The 17,110-nt window shown below is 27.3% G+C and overlaps 1 protein-coding gene across 10 annotated transcripts in view; it reads right to left on the reverse strand.

Annotated features, from left to right (window-relative positions):
- LOC129987892 (zinc finger protein 728-like) overlaps window positions 1–17,110 on the reverse strand; it is a 39,377-nt gene that overhangs the window by 9,616 nt on the left and 12,651 nt on the right. For 7 of the 10 annotated variants that reach the window (XM_056095873.1, XM_056095878.1, XM_056095877.1 and 4 more), the window contains 3 exons: window positions 11,946–12,006; window positions 11,687–11,747; window positions 1,924–2,029 (listed from right to left, as the gene is read on the reverse strand). The gene's annotated coding sequence lies outside the window, so the exon portion shown is untranslated. Of the gene's footprint in view, window positions 1–1,923; window positions 2,030–11,686; window positions 11,748–11,945; window positions 12,007–12,839; window positions 13,158–17,110 lie in introns of those variants that run through there. The other 3 variants (XM_056095874.1, XM_056095872.1, XM_056095881.1) reach the window with 3 other exon arrangements.

Consider the following 17,110-nt stretch of genomic DNA (forward strand, 5'->3'; position numbering starts at 1 on the left):
AATACATAAAAACATTGAACATGTTAAAGATAGATAGTGAATATCTTGGAGAAGGTCCAGAAAAATTAGAAGGCTTAAATAAATTAATAGATAAAATTGATAAAAGAAGTCCATTTAAAAAATATATAATCAAGTCGTAATAGACAATTATTATTAAATTATTAAAAAAAAGAGAGAAATATGATTTATGATCAAGTGAAACAATATTGTGACAGTGCAATTAGTTTCCAGTAAGAAAGACAGTTTTATGGACAGCTCTGTTGGTTGCTGAATGGATGATGGACAAGTGGTCGCCAGCCTTGGCGACAAAATTGGGGATTCTAGAATCGCCAGGAATTTTCATAATATGACCAATAGAAGACGAATTATAGAACTTCTGGAACTTTCTGTACCCTTCTTAACAAACTATAAAATGCAGCAGACCATGCTGGAGCCAGTATGTTAATGTTCAGTCAGTTGGATCAGTCCAGTGAAGTGCAAGCATTGAGTGGAGCTCAAGCGATTTGTGAATTAAGGATTGAGCCTTGGAGTCAAGTATTAAAGCAACATCGTGTCATGTACTGAGTAGCCAGTCGCATAATACTGCGTCGGCAGTTGCTTCAGCTAGAAATGATTAGACAGTGGTGAATAGCAGACGTTTGGAGGGACCATCGTGAGTAGTTGTGTGAAGTTTCTGTTCCTGCTGAATTCTGCCTGCGGCTTTGTGTGTTGTTGTGGTTGTTTATTACTGATTAACTAGTGTGCTGCTATTTATTATTAATATTGCTTTGTGTATGTCTCGATTACATGTATGGTAAATTTACAACTTGTTACATTTTAAGACAGAGTCTTTCGTCTCTAAAGTTGGTCAAGTTAAAAGCTTTTCATCCTAAATTAATGAATAAATAGATTAAATCAAAAAAAGTTTTTTAAAAAAGGCAGAATCTGCCTATCAACTGGAAGCCTCACTTAAGATGCTAAATCTATTTCAGAAGATAAAGTAAAAAAAAATATTTATTTGTGATAAATTAAATTTTGTCAAAAAAGTAAAACAACAAAGAGATAAATTTTCTCATAAGTAATAGAAAATTACTCATTATTTTTAAAATGATGAAATCGAAAAAGTTGAATATATGGAAATAGAACAGGAAAATAAAGATTCTAATCCTTCAAAAGATGCTATAAGTTTGATAATCGAAGTGGAATGATAATATTTTATATTCAGAAGATTATTTGATAATTGAAAATAGTCAAAATCAACACTCGGAAATCATCAAAATTAATGGCAATCCGATAACAAATGGAAAAATTACTTTAATGAATGGGGGTACTTGAATAAAGCTAAAAAACTAATTATTGGGAGTAATACAGTTGAATCCAATCACAACTGTTGTTCGATTTTCGATCAAGTTTTAAGACTTTCATTTTACGCAGGATTATGATTTTTTTTTTTAATCAGGTACAGTCGATGCAACAAATATGCTAAAAATAATTTAGTATTTCTACTTACATATGAGTAAATGTTATATTATTAAAAATGGTCAAGAATATCAAGACAGTCACTGTAAAATGAATTTCCTGAAAACATAATAAACAACTATATATACTTTTACAAAAAGGTTTCAATACTATTAAAACAAAAACAATACGTGTGATATACACAATTTGGAGAATTCTATCGAATTATCTGTTTCGATTTGTCACGTCATAACTAATTTTAGTTCTTCAGAAAAGCTAACCTTAAAATTCAATTAGCGACTGAAAATCAATGTGCAAAAAGATTATATATTTTGCTTTGAAAGAAGGAAAAAAAAAATGTTTTTAAAATATGTTTAAAAATTTAATTACATTTAGTAGAAAACAAGATTAAGAAGGTAAGCTGAAAACCTTACAATTAAAAATACATCGAGTAATGATAAAACTACTATTGAAATGAAAATTTACCTTTACACTGAAAAAGTCATGTTAAAAATTTTTTCGCCTCCCTATTAATGGGTGATTTCAAATGGAATGAAGCTTTCAAAAATCTCGGTCTGACTGGAAGCTTGATCTGAAATTTTAAAGAAAAAGTAGATTTGAATTTAGTTGCTAGATATCAGTATTTATCAGAAAATTTCACTTTAGAATCAAAAGATAAAATCAACTAAAAAAATGTTTCAGCTTAATAAAAAATAAAAAATAAAATGTAAACTACAGGATTGTGATATTATTTTTAAATGTCAATGATTATCACAAAAATTCTAACTACTGCATGATCATAAAAATCAATTGGGGTGCTATTTCAGGATATCGGACATTAAGTGATCAATATTTTTGAAAATGTCTGAAAGCTGAATGTAACTTTCGTTTCTAGATAACAAAATATGGATGAAAATATAATCGAAATATTCGATAAGTCGGTTGACTGGAATGAAAAGTTTAAATATTAAGATGATCTCCCTTCTGATTTTGTAATAAAAAAAACTCATTGTACAGTTATGATGAAATTAAAACTTTCTGATGAAAAATTTCATAAAGTGTACAGACGTTTGAAATTAAGATATAGGGTTATAGTGTTTGAATAGATCATAAGCCTTTAAAATTTAAACCAAAAAGTTACCACCTTGAGATACAATACCAAATTAATAGAAACAGACATAATGTGTTAATCATCCAATTATTTTCATTTGAAATTTTAACAGAAAAGTTACACTTACACATTTTTTAAGGATGAAAATCCTTTATATTTCTTTTTTTAAAAAAAACATTCCTATTCTTTAAGAGTAAAAATTCTTCATATTTTTTAATGAAGAAAATCTTACATATTTTCAAAAAAAAAAAAAAATCACTCCAATTTTTAATGATGAACAACTTTTATATTTTAAAAACTTGAGGGATGACTGAGACGAGAGCTCAAATTTTTGAAAGTGTCCCAGAGATAATCTGTTTACTACTCATAAGGTTAGGTTTAAGAGAGAGAAATAAACTGAATGTGTTTCACTCCCATCTCATTGTTTTTTATGGACACATAAAATAAAATTGTAGAATGCAAGATTAGTTAGAATTGGTAAAATCGATTAGTAGTATATAAATGATTCTTTTCCAAAAGAAATATACATTTAAAAAAAACACAAAGAAGAGCCATTGAAGAGAATGTTTTCTAATACCAATTGATAGGATTTAGTGAAGTCTTAAGTTCCATAAATATAAATTCATTACTAATAGACCTAAAAAATAAATAAATAACTTGGCCAATTCATCACTTAATAGCAACAATAAAGAGCCAAATTAGCCAGTTTAGCCTAATTGTGACGGTTGTGCAATTGTATTATTTCAAAACTTGAAAAATGAATCATCTTATTATGCAAACCAATATTTGATTCCCCTTAAAAAAAAAGCATTTTTGGAAAAAAAAAATGCAAATAAAAAGGCTGGAGAAAAATCAAAATATTTTGTGCTGATACATGAGGATCAGATACAAAGATAACAAATTGGAATAGAAAGAGTATACAAGATATATTTGTTAGTTATGAAGAAAATGGTGATGTCATTTTATCGGAAAATTAAAATATGATAACTGCAAATTACAAGCTAGAGTGTTAAATATAAAGTCTAGCCACACAACATAACTATGCAAGACACAATTTCCATGATGTAGAATTTTAAGCATTTAACAACAAAATGTCAAGACCTCGAAAACTGTGATGAAAATATTAAAAACAAAATTTTACACTATCATCAAGGATATTTATTTTACAAAAAATTTGATTAATGGAGATAGTAATGCTAGTAGTGATTATGAGTTTTATGCAAAGAATTAAAAGTTCATAAACTCCACACAAAAAATTTAAGTTACAATAAATTTATAGTTTTGTTCACACATCAGATGACGCTCAAGACATTCAAGGAGGTTATGGAAAATTTTGACAGAAAAAATACATTAAGAGGAAAACTAAATTTATGGACCAACACACCGCTAAAGCATACACACAGTAAATAGCAGCATGCAAGTAGCAAATCCGTAGTAAACCACCGAAAAAATTCAAAGCGCTCATATGGAACAATGCAGGGGAGAGCCCTCGACGATTGTTCACACCTCTCGAACGTTTGCCATTCTCCACTGACTATTCGTTTCAGCTGAGCTTGACTTGACTCACTCTTGACCCTGACTTCAACTCTTGCTATAGAGTCTGTATAAGCTTTTCAATACATAAAAGCTTTTCCATAATTTTTGTGATAGGGAAATAGAAATTCTAGAAAGATCTCACAACTCGTATCCTTCTGGGATAATCACCAAAATTCCTCCAGATTTGGAACCGATTTCGTCGCTATGGTAGAGAATCGTCGAACCGGCACCTGTTTAACATCTATTAGAGCTATCTGTAAAACTATGTTGAGATATATAAAATACATTTGTTGTGTTGGGCAACAATCCTTTTATGGATAAAAAATTGTTGGAATGAGATTCAATAAATTCATAATCAAGAATAATTTTTAAATATTAGAGAACGGTAAATGAAATTTCCCTCAAAGTAGGCCTGATCAATCTTTTCAAAATGAATAAATGAAAGTAGCTATTTATACATGAGTGAAGAGAAAGGAATTAAAAATAATATAATATATTCCAGAATATTTTTGTTATCTTTCAAAGCAAAATAATTAATTAGGCAATTAATTCATAACTTTCAAGGCAAAATAATTAACTGGGAATTTTGAAAAGACATAAGTAGTTATATAATCAACATTTGTCAAGGGGGTAAAAAAAAACTAAAAATGTACAGATTTCAGATGAAGAATTGGAAAGATAAATTTATTGTTTGAAAAAATTGAACACAAAACTGCATTTTGAAATACAAACACTCCTTATCGTAAAGGGATTAGAAGATTAACAGATTTACATATTGTAACGAAATTTGTTCTAGCTCAATGGCTCAGGAGTAGCATGCTATGAACTGAAAGCGGCAGTTCGCATCTGATTGCAGGCAAGTTGCCTAAAAATTGTTTTGTTATTGATTTACTTTCTGTTATTTCTCGTTTGTTCTAGAATGTTCTTATAATCTCTATATCTTTCCAAATCTGGAAGATACCATTCATTTCATCTTGTGGATAAAAACAGATCTAAAGTTTAGTTCCTGAAATAAAGTCACGAGTTGAGATTAACGAGTGTTATATTTGACTTTAGCTAACACACGGTTTATCTACGCCAGTGATTCTCAACCTTTTTGTTGTCGCGGCACACTTTTAACGATTTCAAATTTTGGCAACACACAAAGAAAAATATAAGTTTAAAAGTTATTTACTTACCTATAATTCACTGTGTAAAATAGTTTATGATAATAATTTTGAACGTAAAATAAAATAATATAATATGTACTATTAAAACAACAGTACGTTTATTAAAGGATTAATTACAAGGTAATAATAAGAATACTTTTAATGAGAAATTTCAGCTGTGAATAAAAATGAAAAGTTTGAATAAAAATGAAAGGTTAAAATTACCGAAAATAAAAACTGTTTTTCTAGAAAAGTTTTTAACTGTTATAAAAACAACAGTTTTCTTTTACAGAGGTTTTTTTTTTTTTTAATTTAAACAAACTTTACACGTAATGAAAAAAAATTATAATTTTTACTATATACATTTCTAAAGTTTGGCGGCATACAAAAGTGCCGAGGCACAGTGGTTGAGAATCACTATCTATGCTAACTTCATTAACGGGATAATATTATATTCTTCATATCTTATATCAGTAAATTTAAAAATAGTCCCAAAAATTTTAAGAAAAACCATAGAAAAAAATTTTAATGTCAAAGGAAACACACAAATTCAATTAAAAAAAAGGTATTTTTAGGTTTATTAGATCTGAGAAGTGATCACATCATAGAGAAAAGTACTATGTTTATCTGAGTTATGTATCATAATAGAAATTCAGGATAAGGGAGGGTTCCCTAAATAGTGAAATTGAAATACTGAGTTGAACACAACTGCAGTTTTTTGCTAGAATATTAGCTTCTGAGGAGCTTAAATAAATCACGATAGTGTCTATTGAGATAAAAAAACAACTCCAATGGATGAATTACATATAAATAATTAAAAATCCATAAAAATAAATAAGATGTTGGAATAGAAAGCATTCTATACACAATTTCCTTACTCTAAACAAATTTGAGAAAACCTTGCAATGATAAAATATAACGCACGAAAATATAACAATTATTTTGATAAAAACTCTAACCTTTTCTTTTAATTAATCTTTTATTTTCTTTTTAAAAAATTTAAAATGCAACCAGATAATAGTTTTGTTAACTTAGCGGATGATATTCAGGCATACATGAAAGTATGGAAGATTTTAAAAGAAAAGATACATTAAGGGAAAAACTAAATTTATAGAACAACACACCACTAAAGTATACCTACAGTAAATGGCAGCATACAAGCAGCAAATCGGTATTAAACAATTCAAACCGCTCACAGAGAAAAATGCAGGAGAGAGACCTCGCCGATTGTTCATGCCTCTTGAACGTCTGCTACTCTGCATTGACTATTCGCTTCAGCTGAGCTCGACGGCTCATAACTGACCATGACCCTTCTAAATCGCTATAGCTTCTGTATAACTTTTCTCTATGTATAGGCTTTTCAATAGTTTCAGTGAAAGAGAAATAGAGATTTTAGAAAGATCTCACAACTCGTGTCCCTGCTGGAGTAACACCAGATTGTTATAGATTTTGTTGCCATAGTCGAGAATCGTCGATCCGGCATCTGTTTAACATCCTGTAGAACTATCTAAAAACTATATTGAGATATATAACGAAGATATCACCAGATTGTTATAGATTTTGGAATCGCTTTTGTTGCCATAGTCGAGAATCGTCGATCCGGCATCTGTTTAACATCCATTAGAACTAGCTAAAAACTATATTGAGATATATAATGAAGATTTGTTGTGTGCATATCCAAAATAGTATTACAGGAGTGTTTGTGGGACCCCAAAAAATCCCCTGAAACTTTTACGGACTTACTACCGACATTTTGGAGTTTCGGGGGGGGGGGGAATGAAAAATTACAATTATGAAGTATTGAATGACCTAATTATAAAAGTTCAATGAATTACTTTTTTTGCAAAATTAATAACCAATAATTTTGCAAAATTAAGACCTTTGAACCCAGGTCACGTGATCGCACATCTGGTCGAACGAAGTCTCTCCCCTTTTTTTTCTGCCGCGCCTACTTGCCGAAAAGAATCCAGAAGAGAATGTCCGAGAACCGGGGGAAGAGTCTAACTCGCAATAAGGAAAAAACAAAAAAGAAGTTTTTTCCCCCTTTTCACGCATTATCACTGCCTTTGGAGAAAGAAAGGAAAAGTTTTCACCACACACACTGACCTGGCGTTTTCTGCTTTCAAAGCAAACAAAATTGCCCAGATCAAAATAAATAATTTATTATTATTCCTACTTCCTTTTGAACGACGATCCCCAGAATTTCCGGGTATCGAAGTTCAAAATCCCCGGAATTCCGGGGTTTCCCCGGAGCACAAACACCCCTGGTATTAAGAAAGAACAAAATCTTGAATCCTTTTACGGATTAAAAATCGTTGGAATGAGATTCAATAAATTTGTAATCAAGAATAACTTTTGAATATTAGAGAATGGTGAATGAAATTTCCCTCAAGGAATGTCTCATCAAGCTTGTCGAAAGGAAGAAATGAAAATGGCAATTTACTCATGTTTGAAGAGAAAGGAAATGGAGATAATTTAATATATTCAAAAAAACTTTTTTTTCTTTCTTTAAAGTATTTAGCAAAATAATTATCTGAGAATGTTGAAAAAACTTAAGTAGTTATATAATCAAAATTTGTTAAGGGGGGAAAAAAACTAAAAATGTACAGATTTCAGATAAAAAATGGAAAAATTTATTGTTGGAAAAAATTGTAACACAAAACTGCATTTTGAAATGCAAAAACTCCTTATCATGAAGAGATTAGCAACTTAATAGATTTAAATATTATATTCTTCATATCCTATACCAGAACATTTAAAAATAGTGATTAAAATCTTAAAAAAAAACCACAGAAAAAATTTTGTCAAAGAATACAAAATCAGTCAGATTCAATACAAAAAATTATTTTTAGTCTTACTAGATTTAGGAAGTGATTACATTATAAAGAAAAGTTCTATGTTTATTTGAATTATGCATCATAATTGAAATTCAGGATAAGAGTTCCCTAAATAGAAAAAAATCAGTTACACACAAAGCCAGAGTTTATTGCTAGAATATTAGCTTCTGAAGAATTCAAAACAATTACAATAGCACCTATTGAGACAAATAATAATAATAATAATCCCAGTGGATGTATTACATTTAAATAATTAAGAAGCCATACAAATAAGTAAGATGTTGGAATAGCATGCATTCTATACAAAATTTCATTACATTAAGCAATTTGGAAAAAGCCCAGTAATGATAAAATATACAGTCACATATGAAAGAATAACAATTATTTTGATAAAATCTCCAACTTTTTTTCCTTCAATTAGATCTTTAATTTTCCTTTTAAAAAATTTTAAGTTGCAAACAGTTTATAGTTTTATCAACTCAGCAGATAATACTCAGACATTCCAGAAAGTTATAGTAGATTTTGATTTTTTTTTAAAAATGCATTAAGGAAAAAACTAAATTTATGGAACAATACACTGCTAAAACGTACCCATAATAAATAGCAGCAAAGTAGTAAACAACAGAAACAAATCTAAGCCCTCACAGAGGACAAAGCAGAAGAGAGACCTCACGGATTGTTCATGTCTCTCGAACGTCATCTATTCTCAATTGACTATTCGCTTCACCTAAGCTCAACTGTTAACTCGGTACTAACCCCGACTTCAGCTCTCGCTATAGTTTCTGTATAAGCTTTACTTTGCAAATAGACTTTTAAATAGTTTCTGTGATATAGAAATGCAGATTTTAGAAAGATCTCGCAACTCGTGTCCTTCTGGGATAATCACCAAGACTCCTGCAGATTTTGGAATCGATTTTGTCATTATGGTACCTTTTTAACATCTATTAGAGTTATCGGTAAAACTATGTTGAGATATAAGTGAGATTTGTTGCGTTGGGCAACATTATTACATATCCGAAATAATGTCAAGAAAGATCAAAATCATGAATCTTTTTATGGATAAAAAATTGTTGGAATGAGATTCAATAAATTTATAATCAAGAATATTTTTTAAATGTTAGAGAACAGTGGATGAAATTTCTCTCAAAGAAGGCTGATCAGGCTTGTCAAAATGAATAAATGAAAGTAGCAATTTATTCATGAGTGAAGAGAAAAGAAATAAAAATAATTTAATATATTCAAAAATACTTTTTTTTTCCTTTAAAGCATTTAGCAAAATAATTATCTGGGAATGTTGAAAAAACATCAGTAGTTATATAAGCATTTGTCAAGGTGAAAGAAAACTAAGAATGTACAAATTTCAGATGAAGAATTGAAAATATAAAATGAATGTTAAAAAAAAAGTTAAACATGAAACTGCATTTTGAAATGTAAACACTCCTTATCATAAAGGGATTAGCAGCTTAACAGATTTAAATGTTATATTCTTCATATCTTATATCTGTACATTAAAGGTAAAAAGTACATTGAAGAATTGAAAAAATTAAATTATAGTTGAAAAAAAGTATATTAAAAATGTAAAATATATGAAAAATGTTTTTCCGTAATACTAAAAATTGTTATAAGTGAAATAATAATGTATTCTGTTTATATATGTATATAAGTTGGTCCTATGTAACATTATATCCAAAACATTCTAGTAATTTTGTATTAAAAGAATTTATTACAAAAATGGAAAAAAAATCTTCATATATAATATATGTTCTTTATTAAAATTTACCTATATCATGAGAAGAATCTGCTTTTTATCAACAAATCATTAAACTATAAAACAATAATAAAATTTAAGTCATGTACCACTCTTCAATATAAAATCACACTAAAAATACTTTGTTTAGATTAATTTGTGGAATTCTAAAAAATAAGAATAATTCAACATTTTGCTAAAATTTACTTGCAATTTTCTCTATTGAAAACATACAAGGAAATCATAGAGCTATTAAGCTCTAATAAGGCCATTGAATGCAAAAAACACTATTGTTTCACCTGCAACATGAAACATTATTATTATATTCATCTTGGCTGCCTATGGAAAACTAACTCGTTTTAAAAATGAAAAGTCTTTCAAAAGGAAATATTCAATTAGGGAATTCCATTCAGATTTCTACATAAGTTAATTTGGGAAAAATGACTAAAAATCAGGAGAAATTATTTGAACTGAAACGCAATTTTATGAAAGAATGAAAAAAGGGTAACACTTTTCTGCCATTGGACTGACAAGGTAAGCAAAGCATCATCATAGCTGTCTACAAATATACAAAAATGTTATAGATTGTCCGATGCTTTATGTTTTAACTATCACAGCATATATCTCCCAAATCATTCTGAATTGATCAGGTCAGAATAGAATAAGGATACTTGATTAAATAAGAACAGAATAAAAGACACTCATATTATCATACTGAAAAATACTTCTGCAATACATATTACAGGAAATTTAACAACAATTCCAATCAAAAAAGTCTAACAAGTCAAAAAAATAAAAACAAAAATATATCTTTAAATGCAAGTAGCATAAAGTGGGGTGTTTTTTTTTGTTTTTTTGTTTCTTTTTTATGAAACTGAAGAATTATTAAAGCTACTTAAACTTTTCCTTTAAAAACCCTGCATTTAATCTCACTAAAACAATTGCGTAAAGAAATGACACTTGTAGCACTGTTATTTTTGACCTCCTTGATCTTATTTAAGATTTTCAAACAGACACACATAACCTTTATGAAACCTTGAAAATGGCAACCAGGTTATTTCTTTTTTTCTCCTAATTTTGCAAATAACTTTAAAAATTATTATTTAAAAAAATTATTATTTTAAGAAAATCTTTTGCTTTGATTATGTAACTAAATTTCTCTTTTGATGCACAACAAGTTGCTCAGATAAGCATTATTTTCTTCATTTTACTCAAGAATTAATAAAAATCAACACTATTTTAAACACAAAATAATATTTATATATATAAATACAAATAATAACCATTTAAAATTTTAAAAAATAGATCAAATAATGTATAAATATAATACTTGTATGTATACATTTTGATTCAATTATCTATTTTTAAACAGCTTTTAAAAGAAGAAAGAAAAATATAGAGTATGATAAATAATATTAGAATATACATATATAGATAAAAAAAATATATAGAGCCTATTTAATTAATCACAGAAAAGGAAATTGTTATTCATTATAACATTTTTAATTAAAAATGTTTGTTTTATATTAACAATAGTTTAAATAAAATAGCATTTGCAAAATGCAACTTTGTAAAGTAGCAAAATGCTACTTTGTATCATTAAAGTAGAAAATGATCATTATAGCTGACAGAATATATTTTCACAAGAGTGCATTTAATGTGCTCTTTCATATAGAATATTGATTGATAATAGAATATATCAAAACTACTTTAATATTACAAATTAAAAATGAAATTTAATGAAAACAAAAGTGAATCTAATTATTTGAAACATATTAGAAGTATATACATTATTAAAACATATGTTACAGTAAATATTGAACAAGTATCAACAAGTAAAAAAAAATATGAAAAAATAAAAATAAAATACCTGCAAGAACAAGGAAGTACTAATCCTTTTCTCTTATTTCATTAACCTTGTAATTACCCCTCTATAAGAATAATAATAGAATATATCAAAACTACTTTCATATTAAAAATTAAAAACGAAATTTAATGAAAACAAAAGTTAATCTAATTATTTGAAATATATTACATGTACATACATTATTAAAACATAAGTTACAGTAAATATTAAACAAGTATCAACAAGTAAAAAAAAAATATATGAAAAAATAAAAGTAAAATACCTGCAAGAACAAGGAAGTACTAATCCTTTTCTCTTACTTCATTAACCTTGTAATTACCCCTCTATAAGAAAAATATATATTTGAAAGGGAGAAAAAAAACATACAATAAAAGAGAAAAAAGATTTAAAGTATTTAACAGAAGAATCAGGTACAAGGTTCTCGATAAACAAGAAACAATCTAGCCAAATCTATGGAAACTCCTGAACTAGCCAACAGAGTAGGAAATTTAAATATATATATATATATATATATATTATCAAATTTCCTGCCTTAACATTATAAAAAGTTACATTTGGGTGATATTTGTCCAATTAACTTAATTTTTTAAAATTTTTATGTTTCTTGTGACTTTTCAAATATTCTTAAATAAAAAATAATATACATTCTTAATGTTGGTTGAAGAAAAAAAAATTATTTTGGTCAATGCAAGTAAATTATTTTAAAAAGAAAAAATATTTATTAAATAAAAAATCCTTGAAAAATAATGCGTTCTTAATCGCAAATATTCTATATTCTAAATATTTGCTCTATCCATTAATAAAAATTAATACCAATGAAATGAAATAAATGTAATGCTGATTACTTTAATTACATAGTATACCGACAAATTAATTTGGTGACTGAATTGTAGGATGCTTATTTGATAATTTAAATAAAGTTAAATTATTTCATACAAAGGCTTAACAAAGTTGCATAGCACTAAATTAGACAATACAAAAGAATTCTTAGATCAAAATTCGCAACAGTTAGATGCGTAATTAAAAAAAAAAAGACCTTAATCACAATGCCGATACCTATTTCAAAAACATATGCTTACAACTAAATCAGTGAAGCAATAAAAAAAATGCCTGAATCATAATGCAGATGATACCTATTTCAGAAACATATGCTTACCGCTAATACAGTGACAGTTGTCAGACGAAGTACCGGCTTATATTTTCAATCTAAACTATATAAGATTCATTTTCTAATATGAATGATTCATTTTAAATGCATATAATCCTTATTTTTAAAATATATCATCAGATTATAAACACCGGGATTATTTCAGAACAAAAGAGTAGGTTTTACCAATTCAAAATGGCCAGCTGGTTGTCACCGCGTTCAAATCGGAATGGCGCTAACTGTAGAACACAAAAACCAACGCCGGAATATCAACACCGTCTGAAGGAAGAAGTACCCGCCTTGCGCAGGTCTATAGTTAAAATAGGGGTTGCAATGTTTGGCGAGTGAGCATATTCATGGTGATTTATTCTGATCTTTACCATTTCTCATTTAGCAATGTCCCCCCTCTCTTTTTCCCACCTTTCCCGCATTTCAGTTTACAAATAAAATGGCTACTCCTGCAATTTTGAATCAAGCTATATCTATATAACGATTTAAAAAATGTATATCGTTATAATGATATCGTATATCTTTATAATGATAAAAAAAAAACTTTCCTTTATAAAATGTCTTTCTTTTTATTTCAACAAATTTTTAAATATTAATTTTGAGCAATAATTTCATTGTTAACGTGAAAGACAAATCAATTTCATTATTTAATCGAAGTCTATCGATTCTTCTGTGCTAAAAAAATATGTAAAAAAAATTATAATTAATTTCACACAGTGCTTACTACTTTGAAATTCAAAAAAAATAGTTTTTCAATATCTTGTTCATTACTTTCAAAATCTCTCTCCAAATAACTTTTTTTTTTCTGTATATTTTTAAGTGTATTTTACAAAAATATTTTATTTTGATTACTATTTACTAATTTAACTATTCTTAGATATATAAACATTGTAATGATTTAAAAAAATGCATTTTATATGCACATTATTGTTGTTATAATTAAAAGTAAATTTTTAAAAAAATAATATAAAGACAAACAAACCTAAAGGAATCTAAAACATTTCAATCCTCTGATGCTTTGGATTGAAAATGCAAATTTTCTTATAATTTTAATTTATTTATTGATTGATTTTTTTTTTATTTATTCCTTTTATTTATATGCTCCTCAATTATTTAGTTTTTTCTTAACTAACTTTTAGACAGATTATTATCTTTTAAATTGCCGAATTTTGTTCTTAGGGTTCTATTATTTCCAGTTTTAACAAATTCTGCAATATGCTTTCCATGTCAGTCAAATAAAAAATATTAAAAAAAGCGAATTAAATACAATTATAAGAAACATATTACAGAATTCTTGTTAGATGTGATTTCAAAACACAAAAATACAAATTCTTTATGCTATGCATTTGCGAACAGAAATTATTATCGCATTTCTTTAGAAATAAAAGGCAATTTTGTTCTGAAAGAAACAGATCAAGAATATAATCTACCATATTTTCGCTGTTTTGTGAAAATATGGTAGATTATATTCTTGGTCTGTTTCTTGATTTCAGCAGATTTTTTTTCTTAATTTTTAACATCCAAATTGAACCTGTAACATCTATTTCTTTTAGAATCGATTATTTTAAAAATATTTACAATACCAAAGCGTCTTACATATTTTGAAAGTTATGTACTCGAAAAGGAATCTTTATTTGTATAAAACAAATTAAGACACTTCCCAAACCGAATCCCCTTAATATTGACAGAAATAATATCATACCAGCATCAAATTTGTATCTCAAATGAGACATTATTTTTGGCTTCCATTTACATTTTAAATGAATGCTTAAAATTAATTTCATTGTTCTTTGGAAACAACCAATTTCATTTAACAAACCAATCGAAGATAAGCTCCATTAAATTTAATTCTGAGTTTATACATTAAAAATTTCCATGCTTGTACTGCTCTAAATCACAACATTCAAAACCTCGTTTTCAATAAAAAATGATTTTCATAAAACTTAATTATGAGTTTATATAATTAAATCATATTAGGGTGTAGATTTTAATTACGAAAGAACGTGCAAACGCGTGAGTCCATTATTCTATAGAGCTGCCGATTTTATGCCAACCTCAACTAATCTGCCAACCTTCAACTAAAAATACGTGCCTTTCAGACTAGCACATCCTCCATTTTCTCAAGCAACCATAGAGCACGCGCGGTTTCCCCTCCTTCCACCATTACCGGAATAAAACCAGTCCTCCTCTAGAGCTATCCCCCTCCCCCCTCCCACAGAGTATTTCAAAATCTTCCTTCTTTTTCTAACGGAATCAAAATGTCCGACTGGTAGTCGTTGATCGGCTTTTGAATCTTTCGCCATGAGTATATATAATTTTAAGCCGCTGGCGTGCAGACATTTCCACTGCTTTGCCATGATGTTTGTTTTGAAATTTTTTTCCTCTCTGAACTTAATTTCCATGTTTCATTTATTTAATTTAATAAATTTAAAGCAAATATCTTTGTACAAATCTTTTATCAATAGCATTTGTAGTAAATGTAAAATTCCATATATGTGGTGGGTTTTTGTTTTTTTGAAATGTAGAAAAAGAAATGACATCAACTTTTTTTAAAGAGAATAATTAATTCAAATTCCTAAAAATGTTCTATTAATTATTGACTAGGTTTGGAATCCTGAAATCTAGCAAAAATATTTATGCTAATACAAAATAAACACATTTTTTTAATATTATTCTAATTTAAAGAGATTCAGACTTTTTCTTAAGAAATTACAGAAAAATAAATTTTCCTAAAGCAAATAAATTTTTAATTCAATCGTATCGTTTATAATATTAATAAACTTGCTAAACGAAAGTGAATAATTTATGTGTGAAAAGATAAAGTTTTCATATCTAAATATAAACGTGTATACTATTTAAATATAAAATTTGGTGTATTTTCATAATTATATTAAGTTTGTTAAATTATTTATTTTATATGTATATGAATTATTTATTTGATTATTTGAAATTCTAAAGCTTTGGATATATTTTATTTCAAATAATACAAAATTTATCATCTATTAAATACTGTTATAAATTCATAGATTATTAACTAGCTGAAATGATTTAGTTATCTTAAAACAATTAGAATCGATACGTCTGAAATAATTAAGTTCAAGTTTATCTTTTTAAAATAGAATTTCACTATTTTAGATTTTCTTTTACAGTTAATTGATTTTCATTTTAGAATTATATTTGATATACTTTGACTGTGAATGAATGTTTCCGAGAATTGATATGATTTCCAAATGTATATTTTAAACTTGCCGCCTTTGGCAACCAGTTGCTTCACTGTGATTAATGGTTGATGAAAATTTCAATTGTTTCCCTCAAAAAATCATTCTTACATTTCAAATTTTGATATCTATTTGTATACATACTCTATATATAATTTACTTAAGCCTTACAATGTTTTTTTTTTTCATTATTTTTTGTATTTGCCCAATTTCTTGTCATACTTTATACATATAATATTTATTTTTACAATTATATCACAGGAAAAAGCAACAATATTTTAAAATGGAAGAACTTAAAAATTTTTTTCCAACATTGCTTGCTTTTGAAATTAAACCTTATTTATAAATACAAAAAAATTATTTAAAGCATGACTAATATTGAAGCCTACTCGACATGGAAAAATAAACCTAATCTTCATACCCTGGTTATAACGATAGAAAAAAAGCCAAGATGAAATATTAGTAACAATATTGCGAACGGTTTAAAGTTTCTTTTCGACAGTGAAATATATTGTTCCAAAATATGTTTAAAATATTTCTATTTTTTTTTTTTTTAATATAGAAAGAAAAATTATACAGTAAAAAATTTGGCATCATTAAAAAGATAACTTTTTAAAAAATTTTATGATGATGTAAAAACTTTTTTTTTTTTTTTTTTACCATAATATTTTAGAAAACTGCGAAAAATGGCCACAATTTCGCTTACTTTTTAATTAATTAAAATTATAATTAAAAATTTTAAAAAATCGTCCAGAAAAGCACATTTCTACCCTCCAAACTATATATTTGCCAAATTAGATAGGTATAGTCAAATGGTCCGATTTGTACGGAGTTTGCACATATACACACACACAAACAGACAGCAACGTTTTTCTTATGTTTAAGCATCGAAATTTAGTTAAAATACTAATATATTTTCTCGCCTACATTTTTTTCAATGAGTTATGAATGATTTATTGGACGTTTATGACCTGTACGGAAATGTCCGTACGGATGAGTCCCAATACCAAAACTTTTGGGGAAATCATTCCCACTGGTTGAAATGTGTTTTTC

Source organism: Argiope bruennichi, chromosome 10, assembly GCF_947563725.1.
Source record: "Argiope bruennichi chromosome 10, qqArgBrue1.1, whole genome shotgun sequence".
NCBI lineage: Eukaryota > Metazoa > Arthropoda > Arachnida > Araneae > Araneidae > Argiope > Argiope bruennichi.